The sequence below is a fragment of the Ambystoma mexicanum genome, chromosome 1q (genome assembly GCF_040938575.1).
Source record: "Ambystoma mexicanum isolate Mex_15411 chromosome 1q, UKY_AmexF1_1, whole genome shotgun sequence".
In the NCBI taxonomy this organism is placed as follows: Eukaryota; Metazoa; Chordata; class Amphibia; order Caudata; family Ambystomatidae; genus Ambystoma; species Ambystoma mexicanum.
In genome coordinates, this window is record NC_090922.1 from 1182818602 (window position 1) to 1182844505 (window position 25904).

Here is a 25904-nt window from a genome sequence, read left to right on the forward strand (position 1 = left end):
CTGATCATTAATGACAGTAAAAGAATGATGAATATGATACACAAATGCATTATGCCCCTGTATGTCAGGGGGCAGCATTTACTTCCAGAGAATCGTGGTCATCTGTCCTCCCGCGGGAGAACCAGATTGCTGCTCTGGATCCCCATCTAGATCATTCACCAAATGTCAACGTTTTATTGTTTTCCTTTACACAATATTGGGCCTCATTACGAAAAACCGGCAAGTTACCGCCGGACTCGTATTACCATTCCGCCTCCGTGATTCCCGGAATCACCGGGGCATTACGACCCCGGTGATCCGGGATTTCCAGAGGTGGAATTCTGTAAGTCCCCATTCCCATGGAGTCCCATAGAACTCCATGGGAAAGGGGAAGTAGAAACACCCGCACCATGCTGTAATGGTGCCGGTGTTTCCATGTCCGTCTGCAGGCGGTGGTGTTACTCCCGCCAGGTCACCATCATTTCCGGACCGGCTGACTTGTAATAAGACCCATTGTCTTTAGGACTCTGTGGTTAAGGGTCTCAGGTGTTCCATAAGTGTCCCCCCTCTTGCGGGTGACGAATAGTCTCTTATTTCAGGATACAGTTCCTTTGCTAGACTATGGAAAAAATCAAATTAAATACCACTTCAGTAAGTCCTTTTACTGTGCATTTTCAAAGTAAGTAACCTCCCTGTCCACGCCTCGGATTTGCTTCGGTCCTGAGGACATGTTATATGCTGATCTGTATGAAGAAATAAGGACTAAATAACAACAAATGCAATAAGTGAAGTCTTTTACACGGCTTCCTCGATCTGTCCCTCGGCGGAAGGCTTTTAGAATCTCCTCAGGTACTTCTGCTGATGGTTAGAGAGTTCTACTTGGAGCACAATTCCATGCAAGAGCATTCCCATCTGTGCAACATTAGCTGTATCTCTGATGAATCTGAGGACGTCAACATCGATTGGTCCCCCCACTAGCTCTGGAAAGTCAGTGACTAAATGAAAAAGGACATTGTGAGCTAACCTGCTGTCTTTGAGTGACAGGGACATATGTCCTGTCTTGCTGAGTTTTTCAGGATTGTAGGCTTTCTCTTTAATGTAAACAATGTCTGCACTGTCCGGAAGCGTGGAGTGCGACTAGGATCACTATTTTATTTAAAAGGTGGCTTAAATGTTCTGCATTTGCTGGGTCTCGAAGAAAAGTGAGTGTGTCTGTTGTTCTTCCGACAAGAGTTGGACAATCTTCGATTATGCGAAAGGACAATGTCTTGATAAGCTAATTTATTTCTGTCTGTGTTTGGGACATTTGGTTCCTTCTCACTGTACTCAGGAAGTAAGAGAAATTGTTCGGAAATACCAGTAATCAGTCTTCTTATTGTCTTTCGTTTTCAGGGTCTTGAAGAAAGTCAGTGACATTGGTGAGCCTCCCTACCAATTTCAGGTATGATTTTAGCACTAGATCAAAATAGGTGACCACATCCTTGGCGATGTCGCTACTGAGAGACACCATAAGTGATTCTGAATAGGGTCTTGGTATGGAATGAGTCGGGATACTGTATTTGCTTCCAATGTAAGTGTCCTCAGTCACAATTTGGTATATTCTGTTCTCGTCATGTGCCTCAGTCCAGAGTTCAAAGTTCACAGGCTATGTTGTGGCTTATACGTGCAATTCTTCTTCTTCACCCTGCAACTAGGATGCACAGAGTGTTCCTTTTTTTATGTCCTTATACCATTTTTTTGCTTAGAGGAAGTGTACAATTTAAGCCACACTTTGCAAAAGTTCTTTGTCTTTGTCTGGCTGGTCATACGTCCTGCTTTCTCGTCATGGATCTCGTCTGCACGTGCTGTGGTTCTTCCCCGTTGCTCATCAATTCCTCTCGTTGGGGTGCACGAAGGCGGCCTTCTCTGATGTAGAGTTTGATATCACCAAGAAAAATCCACGCTCTCATGCCCTGTAGTTTCACTGCAGATGGAGTGCAGTCCTCCAGTGTGAAAGGCCCATTAAATCTTGGCTCATCCCACTTTTTCCTTGTATGATTCCTTACAAGGACGGTGTCTCCAGGGAAGATGAATGGAACACAAAGTCCTTGAGCTGTGTCTGTAGTAGCATCTCCTTCTGTGTTCCGTGCTACCCGGCACCCTTTTTGTCATTGCTGCAGCTCGTCTGAAATTACAGTAAGACAAGATGTCATGCAGTTCAGATAGTTTTGCATCTCAGACCCTAAAATTTCTCCTGTTGACTGGGCATTACATCTAGCTGTATCTTAGGGTGTTAAATGAGTTATCATTCTTCTTCCTGTGGCTATCTTGTGTGGCGTAAGATGATGGTCAGAACCGGGTTGATTCAAAAGTGCATACAGTGCCAAAGGAAGACAGTGCAACCATCCCTTTCTTACAGTTAGCTTCAACTTGGCTTTTATTTCCTTTAACAAGCCATTGAGCTTCCCACAGATCCCGTTACCTTGCAGATGATACGCCGACGAGAACGTGTGCTTTATACCAAGGAGTAAGCTGATCTGTTGCATTAACAAAGTGAGGGCAATTATCTGATCTCATGACCTCGCACACCCACCACCTGGGGAACACCTCTCTCACTAGAAATTTGGCTGCACACATAGAGTCTGGGTGTGTACATGGACCTGCCTCAATCCATCTAGAGCATGGATGCACCACAACAATTAAGTATCTGTACCCGTTACATACCTGAATCATGTCCATGTAATCAACATGCAAGTGCTGAAAAGGCCCATTTGGCATTGGGATGACTCCTCTCATTTCTTTTAATGTGTGCCCAGCTGTGATTATACAGTTCACTATAAAGAATGCAACGTGCTCAGCTAAAATCTCTTTTGTCATGTGTGCCGGGTCGCCACAAGCTGTCTGAGGGGTTTAAAGAACACCCTCGACATTTCCAAATATTCTTTTCTTCCTATGGTGCCTCCCCATGGAGTTCCATTAGCTGTGTTTGCCCAAAATTACTGTACCTCTCAAGTGCAGCTCGTGTAGCCATCATTCGCTTGTTGGCATGGGTAACTTCTACTTCCATGATCGTCTCACTTTTGGATGCCATACACTTGGCTTCCGTGTCTGCTGCTTGATTTCCGCGTGAGATAAAATCTGTCCCTTTTATGTGGGCTGCACATTTCACGACCGCTATGCCCACTGGGAGCTGTAGTGCCTTGATCAGCCTGTCTAATAAGGCTGCGTGCTGCACTAGCGTGCCATCCTCCCGGAGGTAGCCCCTCATTTTCCAGCGTGCTTAGCATGCGTGCACTGTTGATGTCACATAGGCGGAGTCACTGTACAGCGTTACTTCCTGGTCTGCGTGATTCTCAATGGCGAGTATCAACGCCAATAATTCTGCAGCCTGTGCTGAATAATGAGATGGTATTCATGCACTAATAAGTACTCGAAATTCTCCATTTGCTGTGTGCTTCATAACAGCAACGCCTGTATATCTTTGTCCGTCACTTTGATCGATCCTCGAAGAACCGTCAATAAAGACACTCTCTCCTTCTGCCAAGGCATTTTCTTTCACCCTGGGGATTTCGTCATAGAATTCTTCATAGTTTGCACAGTAATGTATTGGCTCTCCTTCAGTAACTGGCTCTGCTATAAATGTAGCTGGGTTCACTATCTTACATCGGACTATCTTAATCAATGGATTCGATATGATCACTTCATAAGCCAAAGCTCTATGAGATGTCAATGTGCCCTTTGGTTTCTCTAGAATGGCAAATAGTGAGTGCTCGATGTACAATGTCATGGAGCATCCGATCACAATGGTTGTAGCCTTCTCTATGGCGATCGCTGCAGCAGCTAAACTTTGTTTGCAAGGAAAATGACCTCAAATTCCAACTGTAATATCTCAGGGGCTTGCACCCCAACGTGGTTCTCTGTGTGAGTACTGCCATCATAACGCTGCGTGTGTGAAAACAGGTAAAATTTCTCTGCATAATTGGGGATCCCTAGAACTGGTGCTGTGCAAATAGCTCCTTTGAGTTCAGCAAACCCCTTTTCCATGGTCTCAGACCATTCGATCTTTTCTTTCATCACTTGGGCCTTCTTTAGGGCCTTAAGTAAAGGCTTCATGTAAGAGCTATAGTCGAAGACCCATGCCCTAATGTAGTTGCATAGGCCTAGAAAGCTCTGCATCTGTTTTATGGTGTGTGGCTTGGCTGTGTTCAGTATGGCTTCATCCCTTTCTGGGGTCACTCTCTTTCCCTCATGTGAGATCAGCTGGCATATGTACAGCACTTCTTGTTGACAATATGGTAACTTTTCCTTGTCAACCTTATATCCTTTCTCAGCCAGTATAGTCAATAGCTGAACAGAATCGTGCCTGCATTTTTCTTCTGTTGTGCTGCAAATTAGGATGTCATCCACATATTGCAGGACGACACTTTTTAGTGCAATATTGCTCAAGTCCATCTGCAGGACTCTGTTAAAAATAGATGGAGACTCACAGTACCCCTGAGGTAGTCTCGTGCTGTTCAGACGCATCTGTCTGAATGTGAATGACGTCAGATCTTGTGAGTCATGGTGCAATGGGATCGAGAAAAATGCATTTTTGAAGTCAATCACCGTGAAATATTTTGCCTCAATGGGTATATTAGATAGAATTGTAGAAGGGTTAGGGACTAGAGGAAACTCAGCCTCAACAATATCATTTATTGGCCTTAGATCTTGAATTAGCCTCCAAGACCCTCCTTTGATTTTTTTATCGGATAAACCGCAGTATAACATGACGTCTCTGACGTCACTAAAATGCCCTGTTCCATCATTGCAGAAATTGTCTTAAAAATCCCCTCATCTGCCTCTCTGGACATGTGATATTGTTGGGCTTTCGGTAGAATTGCTCCTGGTTTCAGTTTAATCTTCACTTCTCCAACCCCCTTCAAGTGGCCTACGTCATAGGGTCCTGAAGAACATACTGAGACAGGCACTTGGGCCATGTCGTCATCAAAGTACTCAGGGCGGTTTCATGGCAACATTATTCTCTGAGGTACATCTCTTTGGATAATTTTTACCCAAAAGGTGAGACTCACTTCAACCATTGTCTCTCCCATATCTGCTTGTTCTTCAAACAGATGGTCATCCATAACGTCAGTCAATCGATATCCTTCTTCAATGGCAATTACTGTGCACTATTATCAGCCTTCGTCATCATAACCATCAATCAAGGCCACCCTCCCTCGTACTGAAGCTGTGTGTATCATCGAGGGAAATACTTGTCCCTTTTCCTCGTGCATCGGTATTCTTGGCCTGAATAAGAATTCATCAGGGGTTCTCATGATTATGTCTGCAAGGCCTGGCAATCCTGCCATAAGCACACGCATACCATATGCAAATATTTTTGGCTCTTATGGTATAGCCCTCATGGCTCTGTGTCCCGCGTATGCTCTGATTATTTCCCAGACATTTGAATAGTGCGTTCCTGGATTTGAATATATTATGCCCTCCCCCGTGAACGAGATTTTCATGTTTAACTTCGTCATTAAATCTCTACCCAAAATGTTTACTGGGGTCTGACGTGAATATAGTAATGGCACATTCATTTCACATTCTCCTATAGAGACTGGAAGTCCATTTGTGAAGGGAACACGACTTGTAGCTCTTGTAAAACTCTGAGTATCTATGGCCTCACCGGACAAGGAAAACTTGCCTTCACATATGCACGAGTGTGTTGCACCTGTGTCAACTAGGAAGGAATTTTCTTTATCCCCTATAACGACATCCACCCTAGGTTCCCTGTGAGGCTCTGGTGTCACTTATAGGATAGAACACATCAGGGTTCCCACTGAGCTGTCCTAATCCAAATACAATTTTGGCCCGCTGTGTGCTGGTGGATTTCCCCCATTCCCATTGTTACTTCCCATTCCAGGGTTTGTGGTCTGCCCTGTGGTCATTGTCTGTGATAGTTGCAATGGTGCCTGTTAGGATTGTCCTTGTGGAAAATTCCCCATGCTCTGAGGTTGCATGCCTTGTTGCGTTCCTGGTGCTTGTTGTTGCACCGTGTGATTCTGTGCAATACCATGCTGTAAAACTGCAGGTGGATTCGCCATACCTGCTCCTGTTCCTTGGCCATTCTGCATCATGCCTTGGTTTCTGCATGTGCGAGCTAAGCGCCCTGTCATTCCACACAACCAACATACTGCCGGTGGTCGGATCATTTGCCCGTTTGACATATCTTGATTACCATTTTGCATATTTTGAAAACCTCCTTGATTATTTTGGAAACCTCCCTAATTACTCTGCCATCCTCTTCCCCTAAATCCTCTTCCCCTGGGGTAAAACTGTGCTAGTTATCATGGCTCCCTCAAGAGCATATTTTCACAATTTCTTCTGCACCAATTTCACTTCCTCACCCTTAAGTCTAGCTTCCTTTTTATGATTCTTGCAGCAATCTGCAATAGTGTGTGATGGTGATTGGTATTTCAGCCCAAGGCTTGGCCTCAATTCCCACCAATTTCTTGAGTTGTTTCTGTACCGGCTCTGGCAGCCCTTGGCACAATATGAGGTAGAACACAGGTATATAATTTGTCCAAGATTCATAAGTCTCGAGTACCCATGTGTCTTGAAAATTATGTATATAAATTAATGGATCCTCAGACTCCTTCATTTTTCGTGTCAATATAGCTCCCATATCGGAAGTGTCTGGGTGTAGCACTCATAGCGCTTTCCATACTGCGGCTCTACAATTGTTAAATGGAGCTCCGTCATGCGTGGTATTAATTGTGGTTACACCAGGGTAGCCTGCTAGTGCCCACACATCGTCTGCTCTCTCACCAAATATGGCGAATAGGAGACCTTTGATATCCCCTATAGCTAACGTGTTCCCTCCTGTCATTTATTCTAACTCATGTATCCACTTTCCGGCTCCCGATGTCAACATTGGAAGCTTGTTTTTCAAATGTTGTCGATCAATGTGTGGCCATGGAATATATTGTGGTCTTACTCCCCCTTTCTAGAGTAACAGAAATTGGGATGCATAGCCATCTCTCTCTTCTCTCATTGTTCTACTGTCTATGGCAGGGTTAATATTCCTGCATCGCCGTCTGCCTGGCAATGTCTTGAGCCTATCTGCATAGGGCGGTGAAGGCATCCCCCTCTGACCATGAGATACTTCTTCAGACTGTGTGGCTGATTCTGATGCCCTCAGTGCAGACTCACTAGTGTCTGACCATCTTATTCCTTTCTCTCTTGGGAGTCGTCTTTCGCTCCGTCTATTTTCCTCATTTTCCTCACGCTCCTCCCTTTCCGAGTCAGACATTGTCTGTCCCCAATTTGTGCAACTTCTTGTATCTTCATTGTGTCTACTGATTTCTAATCTATCCAGGGATAGTTCCCTATTCCCACTACTTCGGGTGACATCCTCAGTGTCATAGAGCTGAATGCTCTCCAGGCTCTCGTCTTCCCCCTCCCCTTGGGGTGTATGTTCTAACCCCATTTCACAATATATTCTATTGATCGTTTCTCCGATGCTTCTGGTGTCGAAGTCATCTTCTATATTTGCCCTAGACGTGCCTGGTACTAAATCGTACGCAGGAAATAATTCTTCTATGTCTTACCAATCTACTACTGGAGCAGGTTTTCTAACCTCTCTCCCTAGATATTCAAGATTGTGTGCTCTCTGTCTCCGATTACTTTCTATGTCATCATCGAATTCTCTGCGCTTCCTCGCCTCTTCTCTTACTCTTTCTTCTTCCTTTTTCTTTTCATTTGTAGGTTCATCTGCCCTTCAAATTTCCTCATCTCTTCATCTCTTTATCCTTTTCTCTCGTATTCTTTGTTCTTCCTCTGTTCCTGTATGTCATAATCAGTTGGTGCTTTTTGTTTGCAATCGAGCTGTCTTTCTTGCACTTTGCGATATAGCTGTTCTCGCCTTTGTCTGTCTTTCTTTCTTATTTTTTCGTCTCTTAACTCCTTCTCTTTTCCCTTTCTCTGTACCACATCTAACCTCTCCTTTTGTTTCGTGTCATCAATGCTTTTGCCATCAAGTTTCAATAAAAAGTGTCCTGCCATCCATTCATTTTTTGCGAATGCTATCTCATCAGTTCTATATTCGTTTCCCTTCCATCTCTTCCCTTCTCTCTCTTTGTCGAGAGATGTGCTTGTCTGTGCTTGATCCCTTCTTTTGACATCACGTCTCCCCTTGTCCCTTGGGACCGTGGAGGCAATATCCTTATCCTTATCTTTCCCTTGATTTTCGTCACTACTATGCGTAGGTGACTCATATGCCGGATTGCTGTACCCCGTGGCTGCTTTAAGCTCTCTCAGCGGGTAAAATCCCTCGTACTTACTTTCTTCACCCTTTGTTTTGGATGGGGCGGGTGGCGCGGTAGGCGTCTCACCCCCCTCTGTGCATACATTAAGTATTGGCGGCTTCTCTTCCTTTCCCTGTTCATACATTTTCCAAAGTTCTAGAACAGCGAGGCGTTTGTCTAACTTTTTGCCCATGTATGTGGCATGCAAATATGTCGTCATGTGTTGCAAGACGGCTTTAGATAAGGACCCACCATGGGGCCATGGCATAAACATCTTGTGGGCGGTTCCCTTAACCCACTCTTTACTGTATTTTTTCAGTTTGGGTGTGTGTTTCGGCAACTGTTTTCACAAGTTGTCAATGTTGTCATGTCCTCCATACTTAAATCTGTTCCCTTTCCTCTCCTATAATGCTTGTGAACACTTTTGCGTGGTTTAAACGGTTCCAACAATATGAGCGAGCATCAAACACTGCAAGCTCCAATCCCGATTTTTCACAAAATTTTATACCTTCTATTTTACTCAAAAAACATCAACTCGTATGCCATATTATCTCAGCTATTCAATCGCATAAAATTTAAATCATTTTTCTCCAAGAAAATGTTTTGATGTATGACGTCACAACAAAAAACATGTAAGACAGACACTTGACAGACTAGACGAACACCAGCTGGTCACAGATATCTCTGCCTCTAATCATTACCTCTTCATGGAGTCTAAACATACCCCTTTCACGATGTCTTTAACCGTCGTGGTAGTCTAATCGTTCTCCCTTTAGCTGGGACTCTGGGTACACGTTTCTTCTAGCTGCTTGTATTAAAAGCCTAGGAATAAGGTGAATCCTCTCACTTCTCGGGTGTCTTCCCCGGCAACCTCTCTTTTCTCGAGTGTCCTCCCCGGTAACCTTTATTAACTTCATTTTTCTCAAGTCATTATTCCCTTATATATATACATTCTTCTCTACTTCTAACTATATTTTGTTTTTTCTCTCACCTCCCTCTGTTACCTTTCCCCTTTACTTGTTCTAAGGCATGCACTTTTGCCAAAACATTCAATCTTTTTCACTCACCGTTCGCATGGTTCCTCTCTGGACACTCGGGATCACCACCTTTGTTACCTCCTTCTTTGGCTTTTTGCCCGCTCAGCTGCCCGTAGGAATGGGAAGGGATGTGTGGGGAACACGGGTCCCTTCGGACCGTGGTCTGCAGTTTTTCTTACACTACCATTGTCTACGGGGAGCTTCACGGTCTACTCGGCTGAATGGCAAAGGACTTGTGATATTGCTGAAGACCTAGAGTTACTTTATGTCGGCGGTCAATGGGTGTTTTATTTTAATCAATAATCGATAAACCATCAATCTCTGCTACCAAGTGTACTCCGGAGACCCCCAGCCAGCCCATAGAGCTGAGGTTTGCTCCGAAGTACTTTAAGACAAGATAGCCGCACCCTTGAGATGGATGGAGGTGCAGATGTATTACTCCAATACCAATCAATAAGGACAACTCAATGGTTTGGCAAAGGGAGTCCGTTTAATGACAAGTACAAAAAAACGGGAAGTCATGGAAATCAGCAGTGATAAGATCGTCCTTCTCACTTCAACTCCAATGAAATTCATAAAAATCATAGCTTTTATACTGAAAACTCATCATAATTGATGTATAACACTCAAAAGTTAGTATGCAATTCTGTTGGTTAGGAAAAGGTAACTTTAATGTAGTCACTATAACTGTATATGGTAACGGAGTGAGGGGATTGGGGAAACACTGTCAGGTTGGCGTCTAAGCCTTCCTTCAAGAATGACTACTGTAGACGTCACTAAAAGTACGACGTCCCATTGGTTCTACTAACTATAGGAACCTAGATTATTTGGTCCATTGTGAGTGGGTTGGCACCAACCCCATGCATACATTTACACTTTGCTTAGCAGCACGCAGAACAGTCAGCCAGGTGCAGGGAGCCCCCTAGTTACCTGGCCTTCCTCCAATTAAGGTTACAATCAATCATTGCTTCAGCAACTATGTGTCAATTATTTTACTGTGGTTGGCCTCGAAACTGCATCTTCTGTCTGGAAAGAATCTGATATCTCTGCTTGGGTGTATGCCAAGCGTAGGTGTGAACCTGTGCTTCTTCTCGCTCGGCTGGTCACGTGCTTCCCACACTGTGAATTTGTGTAGGTTTTCTCAATTTGTGCATTTGATTCTTATTCAGCTTGCCACCTGCCTACGCCTCCTTATCATGACCTTTCAGACACAGGATATTCTGTTCTTAAGTTTCAATTATATGTAGCTACTGTTCGTTCCTTCTATTGGTATGACCTTGGCTCTCCTGGCATGAGTTGCATCCTCCGAGTTTCGATTCAGCCGTCTCTTCACGTTTTGCTAGAATATAAATCTCTTCTCATTCAGCCTTTAGTAACCTGGGTTGATTCCTCTTCGTTTGCAAAGTGGAATAACACTTATAATACTGTGCTTCGTTTTGAGGTAGATTATGTATAATGCGCTTGCCGGACTATCTTTCTACTTAGCATTGCAAGCCGCATTGTTTTCTTAGCTTTCTTGCAGTTCCAAGCATATGTGCAGGTGTTAGCTGGTTGAATATCTTCATCCTGTTTACAGTTTAAGCTTCTTAGTATTTCAACATTGTTTTCCCTTTTAGGTTCACGATATCCTTATTCATGGCGTTTCGTCTCTTTGTGTCATTCTCAAATCATTATTTCTTCTACCTGTACGTCTGTCTGGGTCCCCGTGACGTCACCATTCATCTTCCATTAAGACCTTTTTGGTTTCTTCCGGGACTCTACTTAGGCGATCTTCATTTCGTTTCATATGCTGGTAGGGTTTTCTTAATGGATACCTTACAGTCCATGGTTGTCTGGGTATCGGGACTTCAATAGGTGTTGCTCTTCTTATAGGTACTGGGCAGAGCCCTACTGCGGCTCTCTGCTGATTTATTTGCTCATCATACGTCACATATCTTGGTGTGAACGTTCCTGGTACTACAAAATGGGCGACTGGAGTGCAGGGTTTATTCCAGAGCTCCTCTACTGTGGCAGCACACACAAATGCAAAATGTCAATTAGGAGGGCAGATACATGGAGCCACAAATGCAAAATGTCAATTATTTATGAAACCCAGACACACACAAAGATCAGTTCTTGATAATGACACTTAGGGGACCTTTAATAACTGCTCTCAGTCAGAACGCTGTTCCTAATTATACTGAAAACCAGTCATTGTATGCTTTGGTTTTTGATAATGATCAGAGTCAACCTGTTTCTACTGTTCAAAATACAAACAATCAATTCAAGTTTTGTTCTATAATAATAATAATATATAAATTGGATAGGACGGCTCCCTTTCAATCAAAATTGCTCAGGTTCAACACTGGGCACCAAAAATGGTTTACACCACTACTTAGAGCACAGAACATCGACCAACGCAAATTGGAAACCAGATGCCCAAAATGTCCATCTGAAGTGAACAAAACTACCTGGAAATCAGCCAAGAAAGCTTATAAACACAACATTGCAGAGACAAAAATTAACTTTTTTAACACTCAAATTGACGAGGCCTCAAACAGTACGGGAAAAAGTTTCGAAATGTTTAACTCTTTGGAAAAACCTAAGACATAATCAATACCTTTCCAGCCCACAAGACAGGATTGTGATGCAGTACAGACGGCTTTCGAGGAGAAAATATCACAGGCCAACGATATCTTGATTACCTGCGGCCAAACTAATAAACCATTGGTCTCTAAGCATAGAATCCACAACTCTCTTGACTTTTCATTCTCACCAATATCCACTCTTGACTATTTATTTTAAAATGTTTTTATTGGCATTTATAAAATCACAATACATCAGTAGCTTGTATTTTGCCCTTGCTAAAGTACACAATTTAGTTTGAGAACTGATAACAAATAAACAATAAACAACATTAACTGTCTTCATTAGTGTTTCCATTATCAATTAATCACAGTTTGGTGGGGATGTGGTTTATAATGAGCAATTCTATGTTACAGGGTAGGTGGATAGTCTTTCTACTTTCTCATAGTCCTCAGCGATACTGTTGCGCTAGGTGACGGTTGCAGTGTCAAGGGGGTTTGTCATCTGAGGGGTGAAACATGTCCCAGACCAATACTTTCCATGCTTCAAACATTACACTCACATCTTCTTCCGACTTTGCGACACCCGCTCTCCATGTCCTGGTCTCAGTCTCTGTCCAGCGTTCTAATTCCTTATACCACATTGCGTACTGTGGTCTCCCTGTCTGTTTCCATGCCATTGCAATGGATCTTTTAGCTAGTATACATACCATATTCATTCAATATCCACACATGATATGGAAAATATGTTACCCTCTATGAAAACGAACTCTTGTTTTACAAATATTACTCCACCTAAAATCATACTGGAGCATAAAGTGCTCTTTGCACCTTTCCTCACTAGGCTCGCAAATGCCTCTTTTCATGACAACTTGGCTCCAGCATCTATCAAGTCAGTTACAATCACTCCTCTTCTCAAAAAGGGTTTGGACCAGAAGGATCCTAGCAGTTTTAGGCTAATCACAAACAGCAACTTTCTTCTAAAGATACTTGATAAGTTTGCAACGCTTAAATTGCAAACGTTTGTGGAAGCAAATAATATTGTACACAATGGCCAATCGGGATTTAGACCCTCTTACAGTATGGAGATGGCACTGATCGACCTTCAGTCTAATATGCTAAAAACCTTGGACAATGGGAAAGCTTGGATTCTGCTGCTGGTTTACCTGTCCATGGCTTTCGACTTGCTGGACCACCTTCGCCTCCTTCACACCCTGAGTCAGTCAGGGATTTGTTCCAAGGAGGCCATCAAGTGGATTAAATCCTTTCTCTCAGACTGGATGTCCATAATTCATTGGTATGAGGCCTTGTCATCGGCAACTCTGATTCGGTGTGGTGTCCCCCCGGGTGTGTGCTTGTCCCCTGTTGTTTGATCTGTATTTGAGACCGCTCTGTGCACTCCTAGAGCACTCTACCCATATTTATTTTACAAATTACCATGATGATACAGAGCGCATACTGATGTCAGTGGTATCTACGCCCTAGGACATGTTTGAGTTTGCAGAGGAGGAGGTATTTGCATAGGCCATGAGAAAGAAGAACACATAGAAGGGCCCAGAGATAATGTGAATATAAATGGGACAGATGTTGAGATGATGATCAACTGCAATGTACGCTCTCCTTCCAAAAGCAATATTTGAAAGACTGTTTCTAGAAGACAGACAGATTGATGGAAGTGGACGTCAGACCAGTAGCATATGGAGGTACTAAGGTATGAATAGTCGGATGGTTTCTGGGAGATTTCGAGTTCAAAGGAAGGACTGCATCTGGAAGAATCTATGTTACAGAAAAAGGGTTACTTCCCTACTGAGTTGTCTCCAACAGAAAAGACTAGAGAACAAACTCAACTGCAATGCCAGTGAGACAGTGATGTTCTTTGACGATGGTGGTCAACAAAAAACTAGGGTGCTGAAAAGGATTTATACATCAAATCAGAATACGGCAAGGTTCAACACTTGCAGGGCACAAGGTCAGAAAGATTTCCAATGTCTATCAGAGAGAAGTGAAGGAAGAGTTGTGCAAGCTGGAAATTGACCGAATTGTTGCGAGAATTGAGGCATCTCAGTGGGTATCTCCATTGGCCATAGCAGCAAAAGCGAATGGGAAATTGAGACTTTGTGTGGATCTTTGTTCGCTCAACAGGTTTGTAGACCCAGATCTCATCGATTACACCATCCATTACCCTGTCTCGGGAGGATAGCTCAGGGGCAACACAATCGCCTTGGAAACAAGAAGATGCGGAGCAACACAGGTTCGATCCCGGGTCCACGCTTAGAAACCTATGGGTATTAAGTGTGTTATAAATAACCAATTACAATTACAAGTACCCAAAATTACAGAGACCTTATCCACACTAGGAGATGCAAGAGAATTTTCATTGTTGGACCTCAATTCTGCATGTCAACAAATAAGACTTCACCTATGTTTCAAGGAGCTGACAGCATTTATCACACCTGAAGGTCTCTTTCAATGTGTTTGCATGCTTTTCGGCGTAGTTTCTGCAGTGTCAGTCTTTCAAAGGATCATGTATGACATCTTCAAGAATAAACCATGTGTGAAGTACTTTCAGGACGACATATTGGTTTATGGCGATGATTAAGCAACGCATGACAAGAGAATGGTCAGGGTGATAACAGGATTAGTGGAAAAGGGTCTTACCTTGAGTGAGGAAAAATTCAAATTCAACCCAAATAAAATAGACTATCTGGCACACACAATATCTGCCAAAGGGATCAGCCCAAAAAAGGATCTGGTCAAATATATAAAATGAATGCCTGAACACAAGGACAACGATAAACTACGTTCATTCTTAGACATGGCAGAATATTATTCCAAAAGTATTCCACATTTTGCATACAAGACTATTCATTTGAGACTTCTCCTTAAAGTCACAGCTAAATAGGATTGGAATGCAGAATGTTCGAAGGAATTCAACACTATCAAAGATGCCCTCAACGAAAAACCATCACTGAAGAATTTCAAGGTAGAAAGGCAAACAATCAAATCCTCCGACACAAGCAATACAGGATTTGGTGCAGTTGTAATGCAAGTGGAAGGCAAAGAAGAGTACATCATTGCTTTTTTTTTTTTTTTTGCTTTTAAGCACAAGGGGTTTCTGGAAGAAATATTGATGGATAATGGAGTACAATTTAAGTCAAGAGAAATGCTGGATTTTCTTTTGAAATGTTGTATTGTGCATTTACATCCATTTACCATCCCCAAACAAATGGTGTCATGGAACAATTGAGTAAAGTGATACAAGACTTTACCAGTTGGGCATGGTGAATCAATGAAGATTGGGAAAGGACAGTGATGGACAGAATAATGACTTATAGGTTTTCATAATACATCACCCCAGGTGTACCTCCTTTTGAAAATAGCAGGGTGAGAAAACCTAACAGTAAGATGTGTTCACCATGGCTAAGAAGGGCAAAGTGGGTCTGCGAAGATGTGGCGAGTGCAAAGTTTCATATTGAAAATAAACAAAGTTCTAACAAAAGGAGATATAATGAGAGAAAGGCAGTGAAAAAAAGAGAGATGAGGGTGGGTAGCGTTGAGGGTGAATCTACTCTACACTCTGATGAGAGGTCCCATGAAATGGTTGTTGCCCCAGAAGGATATTCAAACATTGCGTAGGGCTGTTAGGATGGACGATGGGAGAACATGGAATATGAATAGGGTGTTTGAAGTAAAGAAGGAATGCAGAAGATATGGAACTGTGAGGTTTGCAGAGCCCATAGTGAGAAGGTCAGATAGAGTGTTAAGACGTCAAAGTCATTTTTGAGATGATGTTGTTTATGGATGAAAGGGTGGTGTGTAATATGCTAGCAAGCATATACGGAACGTGGAATGGATAGCAAGGATGCAACATAGAATGAAGAGGGAGTGAAAGAGGCAGTTGAGAAGGAAAATGGAAGGGAGCTGCTCACAAGGCTTATGAAGATTTCTACTAAATTGAGAAATAAACATAAGTTGAAATACCCTCTTTCTACCATCTATACTTCACAAACCCTAAAATAACCATATCAATTATTTTCTAATAGGAAGTTATCATTCCAATATGGACAATCATGTCCACTCCCATTGTACCGTTTTGAAATAACACTTTGATAAAGGGCAATGGGACAAATGCGAACAATGAGAAACTCTGACTACTTTAAATACAATCAAATAGCATTTTAGGGACATAAGAATGACCACATCACATTGTTTCTGACAAATATGTCTTTGATAAAAGGGTTGTATACTTGACTCATTAACTGCCTAATGCTCTTTTCAGTTGTCACAACACTCATTCTGACATTAATGTTTGCTACCATGGGCCCTATATGCTCATTAGTACAACCTCAGCACTTGATTATGAGGATAAAAATGCAGCAACATCTGGCCCTTCATTGAGGATATCCTTTATCTTGTCTATGGCAATAATATTTTCTCTCCTCAAAATCGAGAGCGTCAAAAATACTTTCTTTCTTTCTTTCTTTCTTGTATATATGTATAAAAAGTAACGTGTTCATGACTATATTATACTAAATTAAAACATTCAAAAGAAATGCAGAAGAGCCAGGCCCAGCCAACTATGCACAGACCTCCAAAGAGAAATAAGTATGTAAGATAATCCTACAACCTATAATAGCATTTTTACTCATTATGTGGTCCTCCAGATGTTTTTGAACTTCAGCTTCCATGATCCATAATCGCTGTTGAAGGCTAATGAGAGTTGTAGTCCAAAACATCTATTGTGCCACATAACGAGTAACCATGATCTATACTGACTCCACCAACATATATGTATAATTTAACAGGTCTCCTCCCTCTGGGATTTGGTTAGGTTTACTACATTTAATAATAAGTCACCAGTGCCTTACTTGTGCTGCAGGGCTTCCAATCTGTTCAACGAATATCAATGTTTCAATTAATAGGATTCAAATATAATGTGGGTTTCATCTGTAGGGAGATTTGCAGGCAAAATAGTCTAAGAGGATTTATGCCAAACTGGCTTCACCTGTTGTACCATACATATATCTAGGTCACTATATGTTAATTTTTCTGTCCTCGTTCTCTGTCTCAGTCTATGACATTGGGCCTCATTATGAGCTTGCCGGTTCGGTAACAACGGTACCGGTAAGCTTGCTGGTACCGTTGTTACCCGACTGGCAAACTACGAGGTCTGCTAGCGGGTGCCTTTTTACCAGATCTGACCACTATGGGGCTCAAATGGGAATGGAGAGTAATTTTTTCCAGCTCCCGGGAATGGGCAATTACCGGGTCCACTGGGGCTGTAATGCCCTGGTAATTGCTCGTTCCCGGGTGCCGGAAATAATATTACTCTGGCGGCAGCCGTGCAGGTTTTACCGGCAGGGCGACTGCGGAGTCATAATGAGGAATATTGTCTCTCTCTCTCTCTCTTTCTCTCTCTCTCTCTCTCTCTCTCTCTCTCCCTTTCTCTCTCTCTCTCTCTCTCTCTTTCTCTCTCTCTCTCTCTCTCTCTCTCTGAGAGTTGTGTTGTCCAGTGCATGTGAGTCGCTCAGTTACTGCTAACAACAATGTAACCAGAGGAAGATCAATGATATCTTGAAGGGGTGTTGGTGTGTTTAAAAGTAGAATGAAAGCAGCAGTGACAAAGGCATTCCCAGAGGTTAGGACTGACCTTGTATTTGAAGAAGTGAAATGGCATTATGTGTGTCCTGCACGAATGTTGCCATCACACTGAGGGTGGATTGTCCTTACGGCGAAAGGTCATATGAATGGAAGTAGGCTCTGTGGGGGGACCAGTCTGCTGGGTCTATATCCACATTTAATTCTTTTTTTTGTTGCTAATTACTAGTGTTTCAGCAGATTGTAACAAATGTTAAGATTCAGCAGCACTAATAACCCATCAACAGCCAGCATGCAAAGTAAAAAATGGCCTGATGTGTTGAGATGAAAAAGATAACTGATTTTTCTTTGAGTGCGACCATTTCCAAAAGGGAAGGACTTTTTTTATAGACATTTAGTATGGATTCCTGGCAAGGGCATCTGGAAATTATTGAATTGTAAATTGACTCTTTTTTCCTAATGAAGAGTTCTCATTTCAAAATATTCTTTAAGACTACCTCTAGGCAAAAGGATAAGTGGAAAAATAGCACCAATGAGGGTTCCTGGCTGCGTTGCATAAAATCAAATAACATTTTGGGAACCGAAGAAGGGCCACCAATCTATATATTTGACACATATGTATGTGATGATAGGGTTGCACACTGGAATTAGTGGTTATTTCATTTTTCGTAACACTAGCAATTGTTTTTTTTTGTTTTGGTGATCCATGTAAACTCTTCCAGACAGCCTCCGAACTTGAGTTTAAGAAAAACATGTCTGCTGCATCTGGTAGTCTATTTGGGTCCGTAAAATCTGTAGAATTTGAGAAGAAAAGGGTTCATGAGGGGATGCTTGGTGCACAGACATCTTTAGAGAATGTGGTATATATGATAGCGAAGTTTTATTTCCGGCACATCACAGATTATTTCACTGATATGAAGGGGGCTCTTTTTCAATATCTAGCTACATATTGAAACACATCTTCTCTGCTGCCTGCCACATCATTGAAGGTTGCTTCAAGATCTTCCACATTGTGCCTGGCATCATACATACATCTGTGAATTCTGTTTGTTGTATTCCAAGTAAAGTAGTCATTCTGAAGTTGGTGAGTCCGAGTTCATTTTTATACCCGTTCATCACTGGAAAAAAGAGCTTACATTTTAGTTGAAAATGAATTGTTCATTAATTTTTAAATGCATTAGTTGCAAGGCGGAATGGACTGCTGTTCAGGGTAAGCTCAAAAGATATGTTCGGAGAGAACATCCGTCTTCTTCTCTATACATTTTTAGAATCGGGGCTTTCATGGTGCCCTCATGGACGGGACGATGAGACATCAAATGGATGCTCGTCCCTCTTCACTGGATACATTGGATATAATACATCAATGGCGAAATCAATTTTGCCGCTTTCAAGCGACACCAAAAGCTTTGCGGGCACCAGTCCTTTTTTTTCATTGTGGGCACAGGACATGGGAAAGTAATTGCTCTTTTCTGAAAGAAAAAAAAGAAACTTTGTCCATTAAGAAAGGAAGCAATCATGATAACATGTATCATGACTCAGAATCCATTTCGGGGATAAATGAATGAAGACGACTTCGAAAGCATTTCCGGATAAAGCCCATTTCTTAACAGCGTTTTCTTTTTCTTCACTTTGCACCTTCCAGTAAAGTGCAGGCGGAATTATGTGCAAGTTTCACTTGTTAACATGACATGGAAAACTATGGACAAAAACTTGCATCAGGCTTTAAGGACTGTTGAAGTGGGAGTTAAAACGGCGACACTTCTTTCTGAATAGAGGCTGCGAGAACACATGCTATGTCATTATGATAATGAGCATCTTCTTTATAAATCCATTTTTTATTTATCTATTTGAATATGATAAAAATAATGTAAGCAATGGGCGACATTGTTTAAGTGAAGCATAAATGAGCCTTAACATTGCTGCACCCCAAAGGAAGTGCTGTGTTAGCGATTCATTCATAAAGCCCAGTGCGAATCTGTGCAGTGAACCAGCGACATGATATGACCAAAATCATGCAGGTGGTGTAAATGCCATCGCATGACTTTTCACCTCTGATGCAATCACATGCCTGTTGACTCTGATGGCATCACGAAAAGTGATCTCACACAACCTGGGACTCTAATAACACTGAAGGAAGGGACATAGGACAGAACAATGGTAGTACATGTAAAATGAATGCATGCATACATAATCCTTATGATGGGAGTGGCTCGCAAACCTACGAAAATATCTGCACTCACGGCCCTCCCCCACACTCTGGCTAGCACGTACAGTTGTTGGCAGAATCTCTGACTCTATGACCAGAGCCTTTCTCCATGAGGTCGATACTGTCCCAGTGTACCTGTCGGACCACCCTGGTGAGTTACTGGGAGCTGTATGGCAGTGGCGCGCTGTCACACATGTGGGAAGTGCTATGCTGGTCTTAGGTGACTCTCTCTGGTTCCCACCCCTGCCTGATCCCCAGAATCACTGTCAGGTGGGAAAGGGCACTGACCTTTCTGAGGCGAGATGCCTATCTACACGGCTGGGGCTTTTGGTGGGGTGTGTTAGTTGTTTGTGATCATTTAGGTCTCTATTCTTCCCTTTGTACCCTTTATTAGCTTGCATACATTTCGCAAATCAAAAAGTTACCTAAGACCTTTCCCTAACTGTGTTTGTAGAAAAGCATGTGTGTTATGTTATGTTATTTGGCATTTATATAGCGCCCAATATATCATTGGTATGGCCTCATAGAGCTGGCAGGTTGAACGCCCTCGGGGACCGCAGTCCAAGGCAGTCGAGAGAGTAGGATGTCATAGGGTGCTTGGCTGCACCAGTTATGTGCGCAGCTGATGTGATTGCTTGATGGTAGCTGCATCCTCGAATTAGGTGTGGTGGTATTTTATATCAGTTGAATGTGTGCAGTCTGAAGGATGGACACCAAGACTGGGTTCTGGCTGCGTTAGGCCTGTGTAGTACACTTAAGTATACAGCTAGGCCGATTTCCGCTGGGTGCAGCTCCATTTTATCCGAATGTTGGGTGTACATGAAGTATTGTTCATATGTGAGCAGCTAGGCCAAATTGATCGAGGGGTGTAGCTGGGCTCTAATTGTGTGTTGGTGTAGAGTAGAGAGTGAGCATAGTGATAGGAGAGGTTAGTGTCTGAGTGGAGGTTTTGACTAATCTGGCTCACTAATGCCAGATTCCAAGTGGGCGTTTGTGATTGCTGCATTCAGAGTGAACTTATTCATGACTAAATAGGCGCATTCAGTGTCATCATTGCTCGGGATCTCTTGAAAAATTGACATTCGGTTGCAGGGTCTCAGCAGCCTTAGATGGTCATAGTCAGCATTGTGGAAAGAGACAGGTTTTTAGAGCCTTGCGGAAGGCTATGTAGTCTTGGGTGTGTTGAATATGTTGGGGGAGTGAGTTCCACAGAGTTGGTTCCAGGGTTGAGAAGGCGGATTCTCCGATCCTGACAGAATTAGAGGTTGGGATCACTAGAAAGAGGGCAGAGCTGCGTGAATTCAAGTCTTCCTGTGCTGTGATCAGTCACCTACCCCATTGTTTGTTCTGAGAAAACGTTCCCATTGTGTGAAACTTACCTGAATCCATGTGTTTGCCTTTGTCATGTGTGTTGTGTTTTGCACATTGAGACCCTAGGCACATTAGGCCCCTTTGTCACATTTGTGTTTTTCACATTTCTCACAGTGATTGAGGAGGGTAGACAGTGGTTGAGGAGAAACCGGCAGAACATGGTGAGAAGGATGTGGCTACCAATACGGAGGAGGTTGTGGTAGCTGCATATTCATTTGAGGACTACCTGCAAAAGAACGGAAGTTCCTTCACCTCGGGCCAGGCACATCCATGTGCAGACCAATTCAGGGGGAAAGGTCTTTAGTACCTTCAACATTCAGTTCCCATTGGAGGAACTAAAGCATACAGGCATATTACGAAGGATAGTTTTCTACATCTGCCTTTGGTTTTCTGGGGGAGACATAGAGCAGACTGACCTAGTTACATGGGTTTCCATGTTTAAGCATAATGTTATCTGTCCAGTAATTAGTCCCTGGACTTACTTCTAGAATGTCAAACTCTCTCCAGAGCCTGAAGCAGGAATAACCCCTGTCTGTCTCTTTTGGGGGTGTATCAAAGCTCATTGCCTCACTATGGGGGTCTATGGTTGGAAGCCATGGGGTCTGCCTCCATCTAAGGGATAATGGGATTGTGGGTGTTGGCACATGGAGCCCATTACGAGTCTATCCCTTTAAGGAAACGTGGTGCTGAAAAGTTACCAGTGCACAGAACCACCCTCCTGTGGTCCCAACACTTCAGCTTACACAATGGTACAACCCCAATCTGTTATTGGCAGACTGAGGAATCACCACGAGTATAGAATTATATTAACAACAGAAATATAGAAAATAAGACCGACTAAAATATGCACATTTTTATGCAAATGAAATGTCGTTGGTGCTGGTTTGGGCTTGCAAGAGGTATAAGATAAGAACGTTTGCAGAGCATGTCACTTCGGCCTGCTCAGTTCCCTTTGTGCTTGCGTGAGATACATATTGACTAATAATGCCTATCCAATCATATTTGAGGAAGGAACACCCAGCACACCTGAGGTTCATTAGTGAAGGGAGGTCTTGGAGATGGACTAAGGCCTCTGCATAAGGCCTGGGACTCGTAAAAGGGTGTTGGTTGTAGGGGTGAGTGGACACGTGCAGGAGGCTTGGGGATGGAGACCAAAGTGGAGCATGAGAACAGAACATGAGGCTGGATGAAGAGAGCTAGAAAGGAGGAGGTGAAGTTAGAGAGGTTGGAAATCAGAAAGAAGAAGTTGATGGAGCAAGGACAGGCAAACAACTGGGGCAGAGTTGTTCACCTTATTATCTAAAAAAGAGTCTATTACTGTGTGCAGGGGCCACGGCACAGCAGACTTGTGACAACCATTTTGTCAGTGTGTGTATGCGCAGACTAATTTTATCACTGTGAATACTGCTGCACTCAGCGTATTTGTGCAGTTGCACAAACCTACATATAGACTGGTGTCAGGTCTCTCCATGGTGTGGTAGAATGGTGCACCCACATGCCCTGTAGGGTGCACCAAAAGGGTCTCTGAGACAATCTAGCTTCCTACTAATTGGCAGCATGGGTGTGTCCACTGAACGTACAACACCCCCGGTGTGTTGTGCATTTAACAGTTTTCTTATAGGATTGTTTGACCATGCACATGTTTTGATCCTGGACATGTTCACATGGCCATTAGGCCTTCCACCACACAAGTAAATAAACAATGTGATTATAGTTGTGGGATCGATCTCTGTAGGTGCGCTGGTTACCACTCTAATAATGTCAGCTAATGATTGAACCTTATACAGAGAACAGTTGGAGCGAGAAAGATAACTCCCTCAAACTTCCCACAAGGTTTGTAAACATTTAGACACAGAATTTGAGATTTGGGAGAAGTTCTCACGCTCAAAACCAATTATTTAATTATTTAAGGTAGTCCATCAATTTTCCAATAATATAGCAATCCAAAAAAGTCAATAGTAGAATCAGTAATATGTATTCTTCATGGATGAAAAACAGCCGACACGTGTTTCATCCCCTGGTCGTTGTCAAGTCCTATTGAAATATTCTCCGATACCATGAACGCTTTTAGGACCGTCAAAATATTCCGTCCCAATTAAGCATCTCCAAAGCACTGGTTCCAGCAAACAAACAATGTGAAGGTGTGAGCACGGGTGGCAAATTGCCTTTTACAGGAACCTGTTGGGATTTAACCCCTAATTGAAGGAATTCTAACATTACCATAATCAGAAATGGCTACCTCAAATGATGTGCAATAACATTAGCTTCAGGGACTAATACATTTATGCCACAATAACTAAGATTGCAAGAGCTCGAATGCGTCAGACTCACAAACTAACCACTATGTTTGGAACCAGTGCTTTTGAGATGCTTAATTGGGACGGAATATTTTGACAGTCCTAAAAGCGTTCATGGTATCAGAGAATATTTCAATAGGCCTTGACAATGACCAGGGGTCGAAACACATGTCAGCTGTTTTTCATTCATGAAGAATAAATATGATTGACTCTACTATTGACTTTTTTAGATTGCGGAAAATTGGTGGACTACCTTAAATAATTGGTTTTGAGCGCGAGAACTTCTCCCGAATCTCAAATTCTGTAAGTAAATAAACAGATAACTTTATTTAAATGCTCATTCACAACAACTATAGAATTACAGAAGGAGTGTTGTGTTCCTTCTCTAAAATGCAACCACAGCACCTCAGGGACAAATAGCACAATATGTAATTTGCACTGGAATCAAAGTTGTGTTAATGTAATCCCATGGAGTTTTATTCCTGTCTGTTTATTTTATCATCACCTATGTGCAAGCCTGCTCTGAAGATAATGGGCCTCATTGTGAGTCTGGAAGTAACCCTCCTGGTGTTACCTGCAGGTTGCAACCGGACTTGTGACATTTTACAGGCACCTAGCTTGCCGGTGCCACCGAGACATTTCAAGTCCCGTCGGACTGGCAAGTTAGGTGCCAGTGAATGTTGTTCCCCATTCACGGAAGCACCCGCACCGTTGTTAGTGCCATTGCTTCCGTGATCAATCTGCCTACCTTGACCGCTGTGCCTGTCAGGGTCAGACCTGTCGGGGGCATCAAACCCGGCAGGCAGACTCAGAATGATGCAGTCCGGAAACAAGGGTGCCGGTAGGCTTACCAGTACCTTTGTTTCCAGACTGCCACTATTGTAATGAGGCCCAAAGTATTCCTAAATTACAACATGCCACATCAGCCTAAAAATTACTTTTTCACTATAGAAGTTCAAAACCCCTAACTACAATCAAATTGAATGAGTAAACATAACCACGTCCCACAGTAGACCTCAACAAACAAATTCAGTTGAACATTGACTCGTTTATTTTCAGGCAATTTTGATTTCATGAACTTCTCAAAGTTATACGAATGTTGTGTGCTAGAATTCGGTTAAGTTAAAGTCAATTTCATGCTGATCAAAGTCAGTCTTTCCTACCAGGGGCTGTTCAAAGGAAACAAATTGTCATTTTTTTGGGACCAATGGCTAGCGAGTATGTATGAATGTTTATACGTAGGTGTCTTCTACTGCACAAACCTACCTTAGGAGCACTTGAGCAGGAGGATACACTAGCCAGGAGAGGGAGAGAAAGCAGTCAGGTTGAGTGACTCAAATCCCGTGATTAGCATCTGGCTAATTATTCTCTTTGAAGAGTATAGCCTTGAGGGAGGGGATCCTCTTAATGTGCAGAAATGTGTTGCTTGACAGGAACGGGTAAATAGAAGCAGAAAGCGTGCCTTGATTTGTCCTCTTTCTTGCATTTATTATTTCCCAGTCTGGTGATGATTGCAGTCCTAACAAACACCATGGGCCTCATTACAAGTCAGCCGGTCCAGAAACAACGCCACCGTTGTTTCCGGACCGGCTGATTCCGAGTCCTGCAGGCGGGAGGTGTCACTCCCGCCAGGTCTGACTTGGTGAAAGTAACACCACCAGCTTGCAGGCGGACATGGAAACACTGGCTCTGTCATAGACGGAACCAGTGTTTCCATGGTCCCCATCTGACTCCACGGAAATGGGGCTTTACAGAATTCCGCCTCCAGTATTACTGGGTCACCGGGGTTGTAATGCCCCGGTGATTCAGGCAATCACGGAGGCAGAATGGAATTACTGGTCCGGTGGCACCTACCGGTTTTTCCGGCACTGCTACCGCCGGACTCGTAATGAGGCCCCATCTCTTTTAGGATGTGTTAGATGTAGTAAAATGTGTGCCCACCTTTGATAGGACAGGCCTCAGAATGGTGGATGGCTTTCTGCAGGCTCAGAGAGGAGGCTGAGACACCACAGTGGACAATGTTGCCAATATTTAAGTGGACCAGTGCCTATGCATTGATTTTGAAACCTGAGGTTGGGATGATGGGCAGGACAATGTACAGAAGTGTGAGTTGGTACGAGGCTGCTTGATTATTTTGGGAGATATATCCCAGAAATGGAATGCCGCTGTCAATGATGAATCTGAGTGATTTGGCCTTTGGAATGGGCCAATGCATTGAGCGCAAACAGTCAGTTAAGGACATGGATGTGCATGGTGGATTTTCCAAGGAGGAGGAGGAATCAGTGTTTCGCTTTTGGTGGCCAGATAGCATTCAGTCCTGTACAACTGAGAGGCAGGCTTTCAGTCAAACAATGTTATGGTTGGAGCAGTAGACCGGAAGGCAGAGCTGCAAAGTATCTTGTCCCAAATTGAATAATAAAGTATTACTTTGCTTTGTGCTGACACAATATGTAATATTTAAAATGCAGACCCAGCAAATATGTTGATTCGTATTTACCAGGCATAGGGCTGCAATGAACACATTACAGTGCAATACACCCTTTCAGATAAGCACCATGAGAGGGGAAAATATGTGCATTATGAAT